Source organism: Pimephales promelas, chromosome 2 (genome assembly GCF_988280905.1).
Source record: "Pimephales promelas chromosome 2, fPimPro1.hap1.1, whole genome shotgun sequence".
Taxonomy (NCBI): Eukaryota; Metazoa; Chordata; class Actinopteri; order Cypriniformes; family Leuciscidae; genus Pimephales; species Pimephales promelas.
This window is the reverse complement of record NC_142770.1, coordinates 24193815-24214012: the sequence shown is the minus strand read 5'-3', so window position 1 is coordinate 24214012 and position 20198 is coordinate 24193815. Positions and strand designations below refer to the sequence as shown.

The 20198-nt window shown below is 40.7% G+C and overlaps 1 long non-coding RNA gene across 1 annotated transcript in view; it reads left to right on the top strand.

The window, feature by feature from the left end:
• LOC120468696 (uncharacterized) overlaps positions 1-19010 on the top strand; it is a 175814-nt gene extending 156804 nt beyond the window's left edge. Inside the window, exon 13 of the long non-coding RNA XR_005620268.2 lies at positions 18737-19010. This is a non-coding gene — a long non-coding RNA (uncharacterized LOC120468696). The remainder of the gene's footprint in view (positions 1-18736) is intronic.
• The last annotated feature ends 1188 nt before the right edge of the window (positions 19011-20198 follow it).

Below are 20198 nucleotides of genomic sequence, written 5' to 3'. Positions count from 1 at the left end.
TGTGTGAGACTTGTTGACCTTGTCCTTGATAACTTGCAAAGCTTTGCCAAACAAGTTACAAACTTCCGCAGAAATGAAAGGATTCCCAAACCCTAACCTCAACCTAATCAAATTCCACCATGTAAATAGCAAATCAGCGATGGTGTGAGTGCAACTGGCATTTAAAGGAAATGAAGGTGAGACTCTGATTGGTTTAACGCATGTAAATCCCAAAACACACCCGTTACTCATTAAAGGTTGTATCAGCAATTGTGGGTGACGTCACTTCTGTTTGTGTTTGAAGCGAGATCCCAAATAAACCAAGTTAGCTCGCCCCTCCCTCCCGTTTTGTGCATCACGAAAAACTCACACACTAAATCCCTACAATCTGATATTCGCAAGAGCTATCCAAGTTTAGTCGAGCTTCACTCGTACATTTTTAAAGAATTATATTTTCACACACAGTTCACATACAAAAAAGTCAGCACTAGAAGCTACTCACCTGTCCAGAAGAAACAGTGCAACCTCTGCATCCTATTTAAAACTTTTTCATTCTTTGAGTTCTCTCCACCATTCAAAAGCCATGACGATTAGTATTTGTTTCTTTGACGAGAAATGACGGTATTCCCTCGCCTTAATCCTCCTCTTCTTGGAGATTGCCTCTTCCATGTTAAATGTATCTGGTCCACTGATAGCATAGTACAGAGGCCCCCTAGTCCCACTTTGGCAAATAAAAATAATTATAACTATCTTGTGGCCTCAAGATAGTAACTCGTGGCCTCAAGATACTAACTCGTGGCCTCAAGATAGTAAATCGTGGCCTCAAGATAGTAAATCGTGGCCTCAAGATAGTAACTCGTGGCCTCAAGATAGTAAATCGTGGCCTCAAGATAGTAAATCGTGGCCTCAAGATAGTAACGCGTGGCCTCAAGATAGTAAATCGTGGCCTCAAGATACTATCTCGTGGCCTTAAGATACTATCTTGTGGCCTCAAGATACTATCTCGTGGCCTCAAGATAGTAACTCGTGGCTTCAAGATAGTAACTCGTGGCCTCAAGATAGTAACTATCTTATACTAAGATACTAAGATATCTTATACTAAGATTCTAACTCGCGGCCTCAAGATAGTAACTCATGGCCTCAAGATACTATCTCGTGGCCTTAAGATACTAACTTGTGGCCTCAAGATAGTAACTCGTGGCCTCAAGATAGTAACTCGTGGCCTCAAGATAGTAACTCGTGACCTCAAGATACTATCTCGTGGCCTCAAGATACTATCTCGTGGCCTTAAGATACTAACTTGTGGCCTCAAGATAGTAACTCGTGGCCTCAAGATAGTAACTCGTGGCCTCAAGATAGTAAATTGTGGCCTCAAGATAGTAAATCATGGCCTCAAGATAGTAACTCGTGGCCTCAAGATAGTAAATCATGGCCTCAAGATACTAACTCGTGGCCTTAAGATACTAACTTGTGGCCTCAAGATAGTAACTCGTGGCCTCAAGATAGTAACTCGTGGCCTCAAGATAGTAAATTGTGGCCTCAAGATAGTAAATCATGGCCTCAAGATAGTAACTCGTGGCCTCAAGATAGTAAATCATGGCCTCAAGATACTAACTCGTGGCCTTAAGATACTAACTCGTGGCCTCAAGATACTATCTCGTGGCCTTAAGATACTAACTTGTGGCCTCAAGATAGTAACTCGTGGCCTCAAGATAGTAACTCGTGGCCTCAAGATAGTAAATTGTGGCCTCAAGATAGTAAATCATGGCCTCAAGATAGTAACTCGTGGCCTCAAGATAGTAACTCGTGACCTCAAGATACTATCTCGTGGCCTTAAGATACTATCTTGTGGCCTCAAGATACTATCTCGTGGCCTCAAGATAGTAACTCGTGGCTTCAAGATAGTAACTCGTGGCCTCAAGATAGTAACTATCTTATACTAAGATATCTTATACTAAGATTCTAACTCGCGGCCTCAAGATAGTAACTCATGGCCTCAAGATACTATCTTGAGGCCACGAGTTACTATCTTGAAGCCATGAGATAGTTCTTGCCAAAGTGGGACTAGGGGGGCATAGAGTGAAAACGCTAGACGCTCTGCTGAAGACGCCTAGCTTTGGGCGCTTGAGAGCGTTTTGGCAGCACAATTCCGGATTTTTTTTTCCGTTGAGACATTTCGTTGGTATGATACAGAACATCCGCAGCACAGTTTACTTGTAACTGATTTCGCAGATAATTTGTTTCATACTAAAAATGTATTTTTCATCCATGTTGTTTGGTTAGCTCTGCTGGTTGATGTCGCTGTACAGAAAGAATGTTGTGACAGTTGGTTGGTGTGGGATTAGCCCCGCCCCTCCTCCACTGTGATTGGACGGGTTGGTAAAAAGTGACAGTGATGAGGGCTGCATTTTATCCAAAGTTGAATATTCGTCAACTCTCGGCGACCAGTAAAAAAACACTCGGCGCTTCAGCGTGAAAAAAAAAACAAACAAAAAAAACGCGGCACTCCCAATAAAAAATTTTTTAAAACATACGCTAGGCGCGTGGAAAAAACACTTTAGTGGACACATGGCTTAGATCATGCGCCTAGATCCTTAAAATAGGGCCCTTTGAGTTAATTTATCATTTTAGTTAAGTTTTCGTTAATTATGTTAACATTCTTTTTAGTATGGAGTGTTTTAGCTATGTGGATGTCATCTATTTAAGCTTTGGAAAATGAATGTGGACTTGAGTTACTTTTTGCCGTGTCTTTTAGAAAAAAAAATGAATGGGCTTGACTTGCAAGGTCACGATTTGTGGTCAATTGCTGGCACAGATGTGCTGGCTTCAAACTGTAATTGGTAAGAGACAAGATGGCCTTGGTGCTTCCTCTGTTCCCTTGACAGTAAATCATAAAGTGAAGAAACTTGAAACACTGAGTTACTGCCTTGTGTTCATTTTTAACCTGAAACAGTCTGGATCAGGACCATTTTGTATATACCCAAAATCCCAAAGCATAATCTAATTCTCAGTTTATGTCTAATAGAGTTGAGAGCAGTTCTCTTGCCATCTCGTTATTTTAGCTTGACAAATCCACAGCTGAATCTGTGTCTACAACTTTTGAAACTCCACAGATTGTAACATTTTTTTTTTGATTCCAAATTTTGATTAATTGACTAAATTGTCTGTTTTCTTTTCCCACTGTATACAAATATACAATATTATCACTGTATTAACAAGGCTGATGGAAGCTGCAAATAAAATAATGTGTATATGAGGGTTTTTGAGTGAATATATATAGAGCCCTCATACACACATCATGTAGCCAGGTACAATAAAGTCAAGATTTACAGTGGTGTGACATTTTTAATATAAGAGTTCAATCCCTCGTGGTCTCAGAGAAACAGAGGAAGAATTCTTCACTGCAATGAACTGCACTCCTTTTCTCATATTTATTTAAAATGTTATTCAAAGCACTTTTCCATTATATTTTTATTGCAAGTATTTATGTGGATCTCTGAACAAGAGTTGCAACTTTAGCAAACCAAAATTAAACTGTTATAACTGCAAGCTAAAATAAAAAAATGAATAATTTGACTGCATAATATAGTACATAAAGGGTTAATCAGATACACAAACCCTTTTAGAAACTACCTGAGAAATGTATTATTAGTGGTGCCTGTCTATTCTCTGTTACTCTCAATTAGCATCTCTATTACTATTGCTCATATGTTTAGTTTTGCCTCGTGAATCATTCCACATCATCTATGTTATGCACATGATACCTCAAATCGTGTTGAGGACTTCTCAAACATTTAAACATTCGTCTTATGACCAAAAACACTGCCGTGTGACATGTACTCTCGGTTGTCGGTCATGGTAATTGACATTTACCTGCTTAGTTCACTTGCAAGTCACTTAAAGTGTCTGCAGACACTTAAGATATAAATGATGAAGTCACCATGGGACTGATTTTATTAAGGTTGGGTGGTTCAAGTAGTTAAATCACATCTAATGGCAAGTGAGGCCACATTATGAGACAGAAGCTCATTGACCTGCACGATTATCTCATTTCTTTTGGGTTGTTGACTCTACGATACTTTATTGATTTAAAATGTTTTCCCTTAGGCTGGCCACACATATTCAGCCCGATTTACATCCCCGAACAATCAAATCGATTCGAGGCTTGTCACAAACGACTTTGTCCAAAAACTCGACAGGCGTGTGGTCCGGACTCGTCGTGGTCATGTCATGGTTGTGTTTTGTTTGCCTGCCTATGCCTTACCTTCAGGGTGTACTTGATTCCTCAAATGCAAAGTTTATTTATTTATAATTGTATTCCGATTCCTGCATCTTTGTACATTTGTACACTGCCAAGTTGTGACTGGTTTGGTTAATTTAAAATTGTAAATGTTTAGTATAAGGTTTCTGATGTATTCTGAATTGTATTACCAACTAATTTCTTGGAACTTGGATTTATAAGGTCAAGTTCTGGTAAAAAAAAAAAAAAAAAAATCCAGTTTTCTTAATGTTAGCATAATTTCCTTGAAAAGTTCTTCAGTTTGTCTCTATGTAGTGGTGCCAAAAAGTATTTAGTCAGCCACTGATTGTGCAAGTTCTCCTACTTAGAGTAATGAGAGAGGTCTGTAATTTTCATAATAGACACACTTCAACTATGAGAGACAAAATGAGAAAAAAAAATCCAGGAAATCAGTTAGTGTCATGTGACCAAGCCACATCAGTTGTGTCCATTCACAAATCCTCTCCTGTGGCCTCATGGGGAAGTAAAATGTCCATTAGTTGTGCACTTCTCACCAGAAGTATTATTAATGTGAATTTGGACCACTGTTTTTCACCTACATACAGTAGTAGGGAAGTATGCGATTTTGAATAATTGACAAGAAAACACTTTTCATAAACAACATATAAATATAACATTACATAATTGTATGTTTTGCCAGGAATCAATTTATCATAATTTCAAACTAAAGATGCAAAGTACAATTTAATTCGAACAAAACTGGATTTAAATGAATTGAATGGGTATAATGGATACAAATGGATACAATATAGAAAAATTTCTTAGCAGGCTGTTATGTAGCATCAGCAAACAAGTATGAACCTGGATGATAATGCACAGTCACAGTGTAATTAACACCTATTTTAGCTATAAGATATACTGGAGTTTTGGTATATCACAGTATACTCACTACCAAAAACTAGACTACACCACTGGTTAACTCATCTTTGATCACCAAAATTATGTTTAGACGTTTTTTTCCTTAAATTTATTCATGCCTTAAAATAGCTTGAATGTAACTCTACACCCGTGCCTCATTTAGTATACGTGGTTCTATGAATATGCAGATGAACCCCGCCTCCACTCACTCACTCACTCAGATCTACTGGTTGACGATCACACGTTGATCTGATTGATTACTGTATAAGGAAGTGTGTGACGTCAGAAACACCAACCATTTCAAACCGTGTTTTTGAGACCGTCTTTGGTTCACTGGAGTTTTGAGGAGAAAATATTCAGCAATGGTGTCGACTTATGAATATACACATGTTAAAGCATATAAATAACACCACATAGGCGTATAAACAACACTAAAAGCTCGATTTTCACCACAGGTGGATCTTAAAATAGGGAAATCTCCATAGAGAAATTGATTTTTTAGTGATTATGTAGGCTGCAGCTACAGTCCCATGCGATAAGTGGCATGCAATTTTGTAGAAAAGAAATCATAGAAAATAAATGATGGCATGCAATCAGGGCTGTGTTTTTTTTTTATTTTTTGATATGTTTTAGCTTACATCAAGGGCATCCAAGATGTAGGAGTCTTTGTTTCCACAGTAGTTTCAATTTTGATATTTTTAGGTCAAACCGTTCTTGTCTGTCAGTCATATAATGGAGGTCTATGGTCACCACCTCAAAGAGCATGCACAGAGAATTCCAAATTAAACATGATTTAATGACTCGTAAACGTAAGTACACATTGACGGCCTAAGACACGAAACGAGCGGTTTGTGTGAGAAAACGAACAGAATTTATATCGTTTTTACCTCTTGTAACCACAGCCACGTCCAAGTGATCTGAAGACACTGGTGCTTCGGTCTGCGCAAGCGCTCGAAATCGCCGGAAGTGATCTCTCGCACGGTTGCGGGGAAAAAAAAATCAACGTTTTGTCTGTTGATACATCGAAATCGTCTTCCATTGCTATTTCCTGTATATCTAAATATGTTTAGATCTTCACAGTGAAGGATTACACTTCTGAAATCTCTGTGTAAACAATGAGTCACACGCGAGAGAGATCACTTCCAGAGGTAAGCACTGTTCATTTTCTCACACAAACTGCTCGTTTCGTGTCTTAGGCCATCAATGTGTACTTACATTTATGAGTCATTAAATCATGTTTAATTTGGACTTCTCTGTGCATGCTCTTTGAGGTGGTGACCATAGACCTCCATTATATGACTGATAGACAAGAACGGTTTGACCGAAAAATATCAAAATTGAAAATACTGTGGAAACAAAGACCTACATCTTGGATGCCCTTGAGGTAAGATAAAACATATCAAAAATTAATTTCAAAGTGAACTATCCCCACTATTAGATCCACAGAACAAAATGCCATCATTTTCTGCCATTTTTGAAATTTATTGTAGGCCCATTTTCATGCAGTTAAAAAACTTAAATGTCGCTTCGTTTGAGGCGACTAGGACCTCTAAGATGATAATGTTCTGTAACAAAGCCCATCTTTTTAAATAGTTTGTCGAAGGCTCTGATAATTACAGAGTGCTATAGTGAGTACTGTCACAATTACATTTGCTAATGAGATAACAGCAGATGTTGGAAACAATGCAGAAAAAACAGCTGTGCACCAAGTGACCCAATCTTGAGTGACAATGCAAAAATAGACAAGTCGGCAATATATGCATATGCATTATGCAGGCTCATTGCAGTATGCCCCTGTGATTTACTTAACTCCTAACAATAATTGAATAGAAATATATAAAAGCTTTATAGGAGATGCTTTGTAAGGATCTTGCTTTGCAATCTCTACACTCACTGATACGAGCAACAGACTTTTCCATCAACACCAGAACTAGATACTCAATGACTGTAACCAAACAATAAAACTCTCGCAGCTCTTTAATACATTTAAATGTGCAGTGTGTAATTTATTCAATGTTAAAATATTACGTAATATATCTCCACTTAATATGAAGAGAAAACTATAAGAAAGCTCCTAAACTGCCCGGCAACAGCAACGCTGATCACCCAATGGCTTTGATTGGGGGCAATGTCTACACTCTAAAAAATGCTGGGTTGTTTTAACCCAATTTTGGGTCAAATATGGACAAACCTGAAATGTTGGGTTAAAATGTAATGTAAAAATTTAACCCAACGGCTGGGTTAGTCCATATTTGACCCAAAGTTGGGTTAAAACAACCCAGCATTTTTTAGAGTGTATGTTTTCATTTGACCAATGAATGATAAAGATGGTTTGGGGAAACCTGTTTGAAAACATTGATTACTTTTGCTGTTCCCTTTGGTGTTGTGTAGTTGAAGTGGTTGAAGTAAGTTAATATGGTTCATTTTGATTTTCCTATGGACTTTTACTCATTACTTCAGTCTCTCATCTGCTTTTACTCTGTTTTATGTTTGTTTTCAATTGATTTGCTATTAATTGCTTTTTGTAGATGCCCTTTTAACACTTACTTCATTATAAAACCTCTGGGACACAATTTCACAGTCTTCTAGCTAGGCGAAAGGGGATAAAACTCCCTAAGGCGCCTAAAGTTTGAACATATTTCACCACAGATATGAGAGTTCACACTTGGTGACACAGTTTAGGTCATAATGATGCTAGCTGCTCTCTCTGCTAACTTTGATGAGAAAAAAATAGCTTGGGGAAAAGGCAGCTTTTTTAGAGGTTCTTGTTTTGTAGATTACACGTTTCTAAGGTTTAATTTGTTGTAAATGGCACTAAGGTTTAAAATAAAGCAACAAGCCACATGAGGTTTTGCGTTGAAGATTTAAGTGCTGTTGTCAAATGCAATGCATTGGGATCATTTTAATTGCAAAGAAACTAGCTTCATAGATACATTTGAGTGTTATCCGTTTGTTTTAGTTTTGATACTTGGAAATTTAATCTAGAATAGCATGTTTTAGATGCTGAAGGCAACATGGGAAATATTTTAATAATAAATGTCTGTTTTATCCAATGGAGAGTTAGATAAATGAATACATTTATTTGCAAGGCTTAATTAAAATTTTCTTTAATTAAAGCCTACTTTGCCAATTTTCTTTTGTCTACCTTCAGATCTTGCTGATTATCTCCAAAAAGGTAATTACCTTGGCATGCAAATATTTTTTTAGCACAGAGGAACATGGTGCTATATATTCCCAATATTTAAACATTGTTTTTTTTTTTTTTTTTTTTTTTTTTCTGTACTGTGACTTTAAAGGGTTAGTTCACCCAAAAATGAAAATTATGTCATTAATTACTCACCCCCATGCTGTACCAACCCCGTAAGACCTTCGTTCGTCTTCGGAACACAAATAAAGATATTTTTGATTGAATCTGAGAGCTGGATCAGTCCTAGATAGACTGCCTAAGGGACTGGCTCTTGACGGCCCATAAAGTCATTAAAGAAAAGGTTTAAATATTCCATGTGTCTACAGCGGCTCAATTATAAGTTTATCAAGCGACGAGACTACTTTTTGTGCGAAAAAAACATAAATAACGACTTTATTCGACTATTCTATTACTTCCTTATGGGCGCATGCGCGAGAACTGAGACGAGGACGTTCTTCTCCTTCGACTACTTCTTGTTACCGGCTGCTCACCGCTTAGGAGTTTTACCGCCACCTACCGTATAAGATGATGATCCATATATAAGGCGCTCCGGATTATAAGGAACACTGTCGTTTTTTGAGAAGATTAAAGGCTTTTAAGTGCACCTTATAGTGCGGAAAATACGCTAATTGAAAAGTGTATGTACAGCGCGCATCTTCCTCTGCTTGTAAACAGAAAGTTTTCCATGCGCTTCCAGCTATATCAGCACATCATCTTATACGGTAGGGGGCGGTAAAACTCCTAAGCGGTGAGCAGCCGGTAACAAAAAGTAGTCGAAGGAGAACGTCCTCGTCTCAGTTCTCGCGCATGCGCCCATAATAGAATAGTCGAATAAAGTCGTTATTTATGTTTTTTTCGCACAAAAGTAGTCTCGTCGCTTGATAAACTTATAATTGAGCCGCTGTAGGCACATGGAATATTTAAACCTTTTCTTTAATGACTTTATGGGCCGTCAAGAGCCAGTCCCTTAGGAAGCCTATGGAAGAGTGATCCAGCTCTCAGATTCAATCAAAAATATCTTTATTTGTGTTCCGAAGACGAACGCAGGTCTTACGGGGTTGGTACAGCATGGGGGTGAGTAATTAATGACTTAATTTTCATTTTTGGGTGAACTAACCCTTTAATAGCTCAGTGATCTTTGGTCGGATGCGCTGAAAAAAAGGATACTTGCAGGGCTGGATGGGAATCCAAACGCTTTGATTGCTTTCTTTTGGTCAAAGATCATTTGGACAAAAGTAGAGAATGAAGTGGACCCTAAGAGGGGCAGCCAAGATGGCTGCCACTTGAGGGAAAAAAAAAAAATCAATTGTTGGTATGGCAATGCATTTCATCTGACTTTTGATCTTTTTATATATGGACAGCAGGGACTTCTAATTAGAATGTTTAAAGAATATGTATGATTTTTTTTTTTTAATTTGTTTAATACAGTGAGTATGTTTCCCAAAAAATAAATAAATAAAAAGAACATAAAATTAGTTTTAATTGATCCATTTTTCCAAATTTTAGAAGTGCTAAAATTTTACATTTGCCAGAATTCCATTGTTGTTATTTAATATTTTATTATTTTCTAACCAAATATAAAGTTTTTCAGTATCACTTCAAAATAAGGTTCCATTAGTTAACTAACCATGCTAGTTACTAAAAACCCAGATGTTCATTGTTTGTTTATGTTAGTTCATCGTGCATTAAAGGCAGGGGAGGCAGTTTGTTTCTAAAACACTTTTTTCCCAAATTTGTTTAAACTGTCTTTATATACCATCTAAAATGTAAGTACTCTGAAAAGGAGGGTAGAAATTGATATGTCTTGCTCGCCACAGCCATCTAAATAGAAATTTTGTGTGGAATGAATTTCAAACTCTGGTGGCAGCTAACGTTAATGTTAGCCTTGTAGACGAAAGAGTGATTTCTCTGATGTTCCAGACTAGTGGGTGTGGCTTGTGCATTGTGGGAGTTGTCATACATACAAATGTGCCCTTTGGTTATTTTCTGTCTTTTCTCGGTCAAGAGGGCACCAAATTCAAAAATTATTTTATATTTCGACTACATATATGATCCACTTTCAATAAAGATTAATGCTGAAATGGGTGAAATGCTCCTTTCATTGACTTTGTTGGTGCCAGATGGGCTGGTCTGAGTATTTCAGAAACTGCTGATCTGCTGTGATTTTCACATGTGATTTCCAGTTCTGTTGATGCCAGAGGTCAGAGGAGAATGGCCAGACTGGTTCAAGCTGACAGAAAGGCAACAGAAACTCAAATAACTACACTTTACAAGTGAGGTCTGCAGAAGAACATTGCTGAACGCTCAACACGTCCAACCTTGAAGCAGTAGAGCATCTCTGAAAGCTAAGTATATATCTGAAATGGCCTCTTCAACATCCATCACTGACTTCCCCTCATCGTCACTTCGGCTGGCTGTCTTTGAGAAAGCATCTGCCGGATTGCTCTCCGGCAGATGCTATGTTAAATACATATTGCATTGCTATAGAGCTGAGAGGACACCAAGGGTATTTAGAAAGTCATTGGTTTTCGTTGAGGCCTGAAATTAAATTGAGAAACAAAAAAAAAAAAAAGAGATGGAAGCCATTGGAGTAGAGCAAAAATAAAAAGTGGAGCATGGTATCCGTTCGGCTCAGTCGCCTGAGAAATGATTGTCCATCTGGAATACAAAACGTCTACCTTAGGACTCTGTTTTTCATTTCTAAGAACCACACCACTTTTATGCTTCCAAGACACTTGAACTTAGAATAAAAAAGAATGTGTAAAATTGAAAATAATCAAAGATATTTGAAATTGAACATTCGCTTTGCTTCATCCCCCTCTTTCTTACCACACTAATGGACGTTGTCAACTTCTTATTGGTCAGGTTGGATGTGGTTCTGACATTGCAGTGATCAAACCTAACAATCGCTTATAAGTTATCATATCACGCAAAACTGTGCAAATTATACTTTGTTCTCAAATTGTTCATGTTAACAACGTCAGCATTTTTTTTTTTTGTATTAACACTTACTAATATATCACCTTAACCTGGTTTATAGTGACATATCAAGAGTGCTGAAACTGAACAATTGTTAATAGTGTTCAGGAGAGAGACCACCCCAACCTCTCTGATGGATAGCCAGTGCTGTTTCAGCACAAGTGAGGAAGGAGACCATCATTTGATGCTTGAACATCAGCCCTATAAAGTTAAGTCATTGGATCATACAGCAGTAATAAAGAGACTTTTCTTTTGTTCAGTACTTCATGATTTCAATGCACATTTTAACACAAGCAGCACTTTGAACAGGGAGATGTTTATTTGCATTAGTTATAATATTTTCATATCTGTTTAATTTATCTATATTATGTTGCTTTTCAGTATAGTTTTATTTTTATTTAGTTTATATTTTTTTCTAATTTCAGTTTTAGTGTTTTAAGTCTGCAGGTTAATGCGTTAACTGATGTAATTTTAAAAAAAGGTTCCTTTTCTAGGGAACTCAATGCTGCATCTGAAAGTTGATGCTATATGAAGGCTTCCATGTGAACACTTCTGGTCTCTGAAGCACATGCGAAATCATTGCAATTCTATTTATCCAAAGATTGACATGATGTGAATATACTGGACAGGAGGGACAGACCAGGGCGGTATGGGAGGGACAGAACGCTTAGTCCTGGAAGGCCAGGGCGAAACAGAGAGTCCATCGGGCAGCCAGAGCGAAACAGAGAGTCCATCGGGCGGCCAGGGCGGCGAAGACCCCTCGGGCGGCCAGGGCGACGAAGACCCCTCGGGCGGCCAGGGCGACGAAGACCCCTCGGGTGGCCAGGGCGGCGAAGACCCCTCGGTGGCCAGGGCAGAGGAGACCCCTCGGGCGGCCAGGGCGGAGCAGACCCCGGCTCAGGAACAGACACAAGAACTGTAACATCCACAAGAACAGACACAAACACAGGAATAAACACTGCCTCCGGCTCTGGAACAGCAGACACTGGCTCTGTCTTAGGGTGCTTTCACACCTGCCTCATTTAGTTTGGTTGAATCGCACTAGAGTTCGTTTTCCCTCTTGGTGCGGTTCGTTTGGGCAGGTGTGAAAGCAGCAATCGCACTCGGGTGCACACCAATAAGCGGACCAAACAAGCGTACCGAGACCTCCTCGAAGAGGTGGTCTCGGTATGCTTTCAAACGAACTCTGGAGCAGTTCGTTTGTGGTGAGAACGTGATCCGACCTCAAACTGACCCAACTGCCAGCACTGCCTTTGCGGCCATCTCTTGCTCAGTCCCAGACTGGACAGATGGAACATGAACAGTCTCTGACCGGGCAGATGGGCCGTGAACAATCTCTGACTGGGCAGACGGGACGTGAACAGTCTCTGACTGGGCCGACGGGACGTGAACAGTCTCTGATTGGGCCGACGGGACGTGAACAGTCTCCGACTGGGCAGACGTTATGTGAACATTCTCTCGCTGGGCACACGGGATGTGAACCATCTCTCGACCACCTCCTCCACTGCGTCCTCCACGGGTTCCGTGAAATTTGACCAATCGGGTCCCCCTGAAAAACTCTTCTTTCCTGCTCGGTGGCTGGGGCACTGTGGGAGACAATGAAAACGATCCAACGAAGACTGCAAACAAAAGGAGACTTAAAAAGGGAACAAATCAGGTTCGTGGAACCAGTTTGGGAATTGTCTTCCTCGTTTCAATGGGGTGCTGCCCATTCTGGTGAGCACCCAGCAGGCTCCAGTGCTGGAACAGGGACCAGACATCCTTTCAAGGCATCCTTTCTCATCCTTTTGAGGCGCGAGGAATAGAGACTTTTACCCAGAGGGGCTGAGTCAATCTGGCAGAGGTTCAGCAAAGCAGAAGTGGTCTGTTTGCTTCAAAGGAGTTCAAACCACTGTCCATTCTGGTGTGCGTTTCCCAAAGCCAACTATGGTCGCAAGTTCCATTATTACCAATAGAGTTAAATGGAAATTGTGATCATAGTTGGCCAATGATGCTTGTGGAAAACCCTAGTCAACCCTCACACCTCCAGAACCCTTGGAGCTGGATGCATGGAACAGAAATGGCCAAGACTCTGTCTGTACGCTTTTACCCTGATTACTCTGTTCCCAGATGTCCTGTCCTGGGTACATCAGGACGGGGTTTGGTTACTACTAGTAGCTCCCTTTTGACTGGCCTGATTCTGGCTTTCTGAACTGATTTCTCTCCTGGATGGCTCTCCTTGGGAGATTCCCATCTGGAGGAATCTTCTGTCTCATACAGGGGACACAATTTATCACCCAAGACTATAGGTCTGTCCCCAATCTTAGGTGCTGATCTTTCAACTGAGGTCGTCGAGACTATCCTAAGTGCTAGGGATCCATCCACAAGGAAATTGTACGCCTTCAAGTGGAGGCTCTATTCCTTGTGGTGCAAAAAGTGTTGCCTCTTGCTTCAGTGCTGGAGTTCTTGCAAGACCTTTTTCTCCATTTTCAATTAAGGTGGATGTGGTGGCCATTTCTGCTATCCGCATACTCATGGACATAAACTTCCTGAAGTGGCATCCTTTGGTGCCTTGCTTCCTGCAGGGTGAGAGATGTCTTAGGCTACCAATGGACTTTGTTGTCCTGGAAAATCTCTCTATGGTACCTTTTGAGCCCATGGATTCTGCCTCTAAGAAAGTTCTCTTAAGGTGGCTATTACTTCATTTAAAAGAGTGGAGGATTTCCAGGCCCTGTCAGTTGCCGCCTCCTGCTTGGAATTTGTTTTGGTGGAGTCAAAGCTATTCTTCATCCTGCCTTCCTCAATTCCACATCCACTAAGTTTGTCCATTAACAATTTTACTTCTTTAAGGGGAGGGCATTCTTTCACTATGGCATTATGAGTATTCACGGTCCCATAGCATCAATTTACAGACACAGTGTTGAGTTTGAAAAGGAATTGTCTTGGATTATGACTGTAACCCCAGTTCCCCAAGTAAGGAACAAGACACTGCATCTTTTTGCCATACTTCCTGCATGTCTGAGTGAAACATTTTATGAGAACCACCATTGATCATAATAATTTAGTCCAAGATAAAACTAATTTACAGTATGTCAGTGAAACTCTGATGTACACAAAGTTTTGGAGCAAAAAGGAGGTTAATTTCAAGACTGTAGGCAGCCAAATATGCACTAAGGAGAATTTAATGAGAGAGGCTGTGGTCACAAAAAAAGCCAATTAAAGTCTCACAAGTCCTTCAGGGAACTTCTAAAAAACAGTACTTTTTGTCCTTCTTTTTCTTTCCAGTACAGCTGGAGAAGTCTGTGTTCACATTAAATTACGTCTCTAATGATACACTACTATTCTGTCAAACATTGGTATTCTGTGAACTTAAATATATCATATTGTGTTTTTTTTTCACCTGAAGTCCACTTATAGTGTTTCTTGTACCAAAACCAGACATAATTTACACCATCTAGCAGACCCTTAGGCTCAAAAAGGTCGACTTTTGTGTTGAATGAGGGTTATTATATTTTTATTTTTTTTAATTAATTCTCATTTCTACTTTATTCATCTATAGTGTGTTTGTGAAAAAGTTTTTTTTTATTTTTTATTTTTGCAAATTGCACACAATTCATCAAATCATAGAATACTTGCAAACAGTCAATTCGATAGAATTTTCATTTCAGTTAGTGACTTTAAACCCGGTGGCCTACTTTCCCGAACCCGGTGGTGAACACCAGAAGTTAATGATGCCATCAAGCTGAACAAGGAGTCCTATCGGGCCTGGGGTGCGTTTCCCGAAAGCATCGTTAGCCAACTATGGTCGCGACCAACTTGCGACCAAAGTTGGCTAACAATGCTTTTGGGAAACGCACCCCAGGTTGGCTCGTGGGACTCCGGAGGCAGCTGACAGGTACCGGCAGGCCAAGCGGACTGCGGCCCGGGTGGTCGTGGAGGCAAAAACTCGGGCCTGGGAGGAGTTCGGTGAGGCCATGGAGAAGGACTATCGGCTGGCCTCGAAGAGATTCTGGCAAACTGTCCGGCGCCTCAAGAGAGGGAAACAGTCCCCTACCAATGCTGTTTACAGTAGGGGTGGGCAGCTGTTGACCTCAACTGGGGATGTTGTCAGACGGTGGAAGGAATACTTCGAGGACCTCCTCAATCTCGCCATCACATCATCCATTGAGGAAGCAGAGGCTGAGGGCTCAGAGGTGGACTCGTCCATCACCCTAGCTGAGGTACTGGCAAGGCACTAGGGGTGGATGAGATCCACCCTGAATACCTCAAGTCTCTGGATGTTGTGGGGCTCTCTTGGTTGACATGCCTCTGCAGCATCGCGTGGCGGTCGGGGACAGTGCCTCTGGGATGGCAGACTGGGGTGGTGGTTCCTTTTTTTAAGAAGGGGGACCGGAGGGTGTGTTCCAACTATAGGGGGATCACACTTCTCAGCCTCCCTGGGAAAGTTTATGCCAGGGTACTGGCACTTTATGCCGATAGTGGAACCTCGGATTCAGGAAGAAAAGTGCGCTTTTCCTCCGGGCCGTGGAACACTGGACCAGCTCTATACTCTCTACAGGGTGCTGGAGGGTTCATGGGAGTTTGCCCAACCAGTCCACATGTGTTTTGTGGATTTGGAGAGGGCATATGACTGTGTCCCCCGAGGCAGGCCTGTGGAGGGTGCTCCGGGAATATGGGGTCCGGGGTCCTTTGCTAAGGGCTGTCCGGTCTCTGTGTATGACCGAAGTAGAGCTTGGTTTGCATTGCCGGTAGTAAGTCAGACTTCTTCCCGGTGCATGTTGGACTCCGGCAGGGCTGCCCTTTGTCGCCGGTTCTGTTCATAATTTTTATGGACAGAATTTTTAGGCGCAGGGGCCGGAGGGTGTCAGGTTTGGGGACTACACGATTTGTCTCTGCTCTTTGCGAATGATGTGTTGTGTCGTGTTGGCCCCTTTACACCAGGACCTTCAGCATGCACTGGGACGGTTTGCAGCAGAGTGTGACGTGGCTGGGATGAAAATCAGCACATGAGGCTCCAAAACATGAGGCCATGGTCCTCAGTCGGAAAAAGGTGGCTTGCTCACTTCAGGTTGGTGGAGAAATCCTTCCTCAAGTGGAGGAGTTTAAGTATCTTGGGGTTTTGTTCACGAGTGAGGGAAGGATGGAACGGGAGATTGACAGACGGATCGGTGCAGCTTCTGCAGCAATGCGGTCGATGTACCGGTCGGTTGTGGTAAAGAAGGAGCTGAGCCACAAGGCAAAGCTCTCGATTTACCGGTCAATCTACGTTCCTACTCTCACCTATGGTCATGAGCTTTGGGTCATGACCGAAAGGACAAGATCCCAGATACAGGCGGCCGAAATGAGCTTTCTCCGCAGGGTGGCTGGGCGATACCTTAGAGATAGGGTGAGAAGCTCGGCCACTCGGGAGGAGCTCAGAGTAGAGCCGCTGCTCCACCACATCGAGAGGGGTCAGCTGAGGTGGCTCGGGCATCTGTTCCAGATGCCTCCTAGACACCTCCCCGGGGAGGTGTTCCGGGCACGTCCCACTGGACGGAGGCCCCGGGGAAGACCTAGGACACACTGGAGAGACTGTCTCCCGGCTTGCCTGGGAATGCCTCGGTGTCCCCCCAGAAGAGCTGGAGGAAGTGTCTAGGGAGAGGGAAGTCTGGGCATTTCTGCTTAGACTGCTGCCCCCGTGACCCGGCCCCGGATGAGAAGATGGATGGATGGATGGTTAGTGACTTTAAAAAAAGAGAAGAATTTATATTTTAGTAGTTTTTAGTATGACTTAAACAGTCTCTGCAATGGTTGTCTAAAATATTTGCAAGTTATTTATCCATTAGATTGTTCTGCTAAAATAAAAGCCTATTTTCTGTACATAGTGAAAGGTTCACAAAGTAATCCATTATTTGAGTGTTAAACATTAATATTATTTGAAAAGATTAAAGAAAATTCAGTTTTTAATCAATGATCCCTTTTAATTCAGATCACCTAGTGCTCCCTAGGGAGTGAGACTTTATTTTCATCTTGAAGAATTGTGTCCTGCCACTTACAGCAGATAGGAGTACTAATCAATTTGATAATTAGGCCCATGTCTCGGTTTAATCACACGGGCCTACCTTGAATTACCTTCAAGCACTTCTTAAAAATGTGTCATGTTCAGAACAAGACTGATAGAGGACAAAATGGGGAAATGAGTATTTTCCAAGAGTATTCATTGTCCAGAAATCTTGAAATATCAGCAACCTCCTTTTACATTATATATTGGCATGATACAAAATGTGTTATACTGTACATATACAAGGATTAGGTTAACAGTTTGTCATATAATTGCTAACATAATACTATAGTTGACCATCTCCACATATATTTAAAAATCTGTACGGCGCTGATGTCGTGACTTTGGCCTGATGGCGAACTTAGCAGGTCATTACTAACTCTGTCATGTTTTACAAATGACTTCTCTCCTTTGACCCACATCAGAGAATTTCAGGTAATATATATGAATGAAGGTCTGGATATTCCAGGTGTCAAGGGGGACCCTGTTGCAGATCGGTCGCTACCTGCAAGCTAGCTCATTAGCCATGCCACCCTGTTTGCTAGCAGACCACCTACAGGATTACCGCCAGTGATGAATGTTGTTATTGCTTTTTTGCTGTTGAACTTCGAGCTATGGTTTGAAGTGTTGAATATAAGGATCACCTTGTAACCAGGCCATTTGAGGAGGCATTTGTTAGACGCGGTTTCCAAATTCAAGATTGCATTTTTTTTAAACGCTTTGAATCTCTTTATAAGTTTCATATTTCTTAGACAAATGTTTTGTCTTTGTAAATGCTTAACAGAATGTCTCAGGTTCTTTTTTTCCATACAGCGAATGGGGACATATGTTGTAAGCACCAACAAAAAACACCTTAAAACTATCATAGAAATTGTCTTTACTACTTGTGCACTATATTGCTAGTCTCCTTAAGTCACAGTATTGCTTAAATAATTTTTCACTGACAATCTTTCCTTCAGATATTCTCTCACATTTTGTAGCCCATGATCATTTTCAGTATATTTTAAATTTAGCTTACATTTACCGTGTTCACTTAAAAGTTTAACACAAAAATGAAAATGTCATCTATTACTCACCCTATTGTCATTCCAAATAAGTAAGACTTGCGTTAATCTTCGAAACACAAGTTAATCTATTTATAAATTAAATCTGAGAGATTTCTGTCCCTCCATTGACAGTCTATGCAACTACCACTTTTTTAGCCTTGTATTTCTACTATTAGACTAGACGGTTTGGCACTATTTCTTCTGAAACCTTTTTATCTTATTTCACACTTGCGGACTGAACCGAGGAACCATCTTCTTCCAATCCATCCTCCTGGAAGATCAAAGTCTGGTCCGACAGTACTCACCAACCCAACAGGACAATCAACAATCTCCGTCTCTTATCGCAGCCTTTGTTCTGTTTTGTATAGGCGCCTATGATGCTTTCCAGTATATATCTGCTGCCTCCGAAACCTAGAGTCTGAGAGAGAAAAGAAGGATTGAAGGGTAAGACCATGTGAAGATTAGAAGCCAGAGCAAACAGCTATTGAAGCGAAGACGGACAAAGAACACGCTTGGCAGAGGCTGAAGGAAAGCCAGTCTTTCATCAACTGCAATGATGAGGCCAAATGACATTTCTAATGATTGACTTCAAAGTCCATCCTCTGAGAGCAGGGAGCATGACTGCAGAGGAAACTATGAGGAAAGAATATGTCAGACATCTCTATTTCAATTTATTTCATTCATATAAAGGATTGTGGGATTTTACCAAAGGAATCCAAACTTTTTCAATAGATTATTTGATGTGGTAAACCTCATCTTTTATCCAGGCCAAAGAAAAAAAAACAGATTTTACTGTTGAAATAGTGGCAGGCTAGGACTAAAGTGGACTTTGCTTGTGTCTAGAAAGTGCTTTCGGCCTATATGACTTTTCGACGACCACTGCTCTGGGCTACATGTAACAACAATTTAACTTGATAGCTTAAATCAAGTTAAATATGATCCAAGTGACATGGCCTCATCGTCTAGTTTTTCATACTGTGAGTGTTAATGACAAAATAAATAAATAGGCTACTTATTTGGCGATTCCACAAGTTAGTGGTAACATTAGATGTCTGAGTAGTCCAAATTTGGATTAATCCAGTTTTCGACCATTTCAAAGGGACACCTCTGTAACCCTGTATCCAGTAGCTTCTTTAAATGCCGCTCACGGTCTTCGGCCGGCAAAGAGAGATGCCATTTTTGCGATCAAGAAACTTTGCAGATCTAGAGCAAGTTCTGTTCTCAAGGCAATCTGTTTGTTTCCCCCCAAAAAAGGGGCGTTACTCTCCAATGACGCCAAAGTAGCATTGGTATACAATTACCATGACTGTCAGCATACTCTCAAAGGGCAAATGATTTCTTTCTTAAAATGTAAGAAAGAAAGTATGACTTTCAGTCTATGAGATAAACTAAACGCTATTGGCTATTTGAAAAGGGGGTGGGGCGATTCAATATGTCCCGCTTTAGCTTCCTGTTTCAGTGGAAATTATGTCAACAGGTCGTACAAAGCTGATACAAAGGCACTTAAGTGGACCTTTAAGAAAGGCAGTAGACAGAAAGCCAGCTTTGGAATAGAGCCATTATGTCTATTTAGGAAACCCCGGGAACAGAAACAAGAGAAACGTTTATTGTAGAGGTTATTGTTACTTGACAGTTAGAATAGAAGCTCTGTTGTCAAAAAGTCATAACCAATACCAGTCATTTGTCTTACTAATTGTTTGGCAGATTTCAGAAATTATTCAAGATTATTTAAATCCTCTTTCCCTCAAGGCTTTATCAGACATGATTTGTTTCACAAGCTGTTTTTCTTCTCCACGACATAGTAGTGCCACACACTCTTTTAATCGCGAG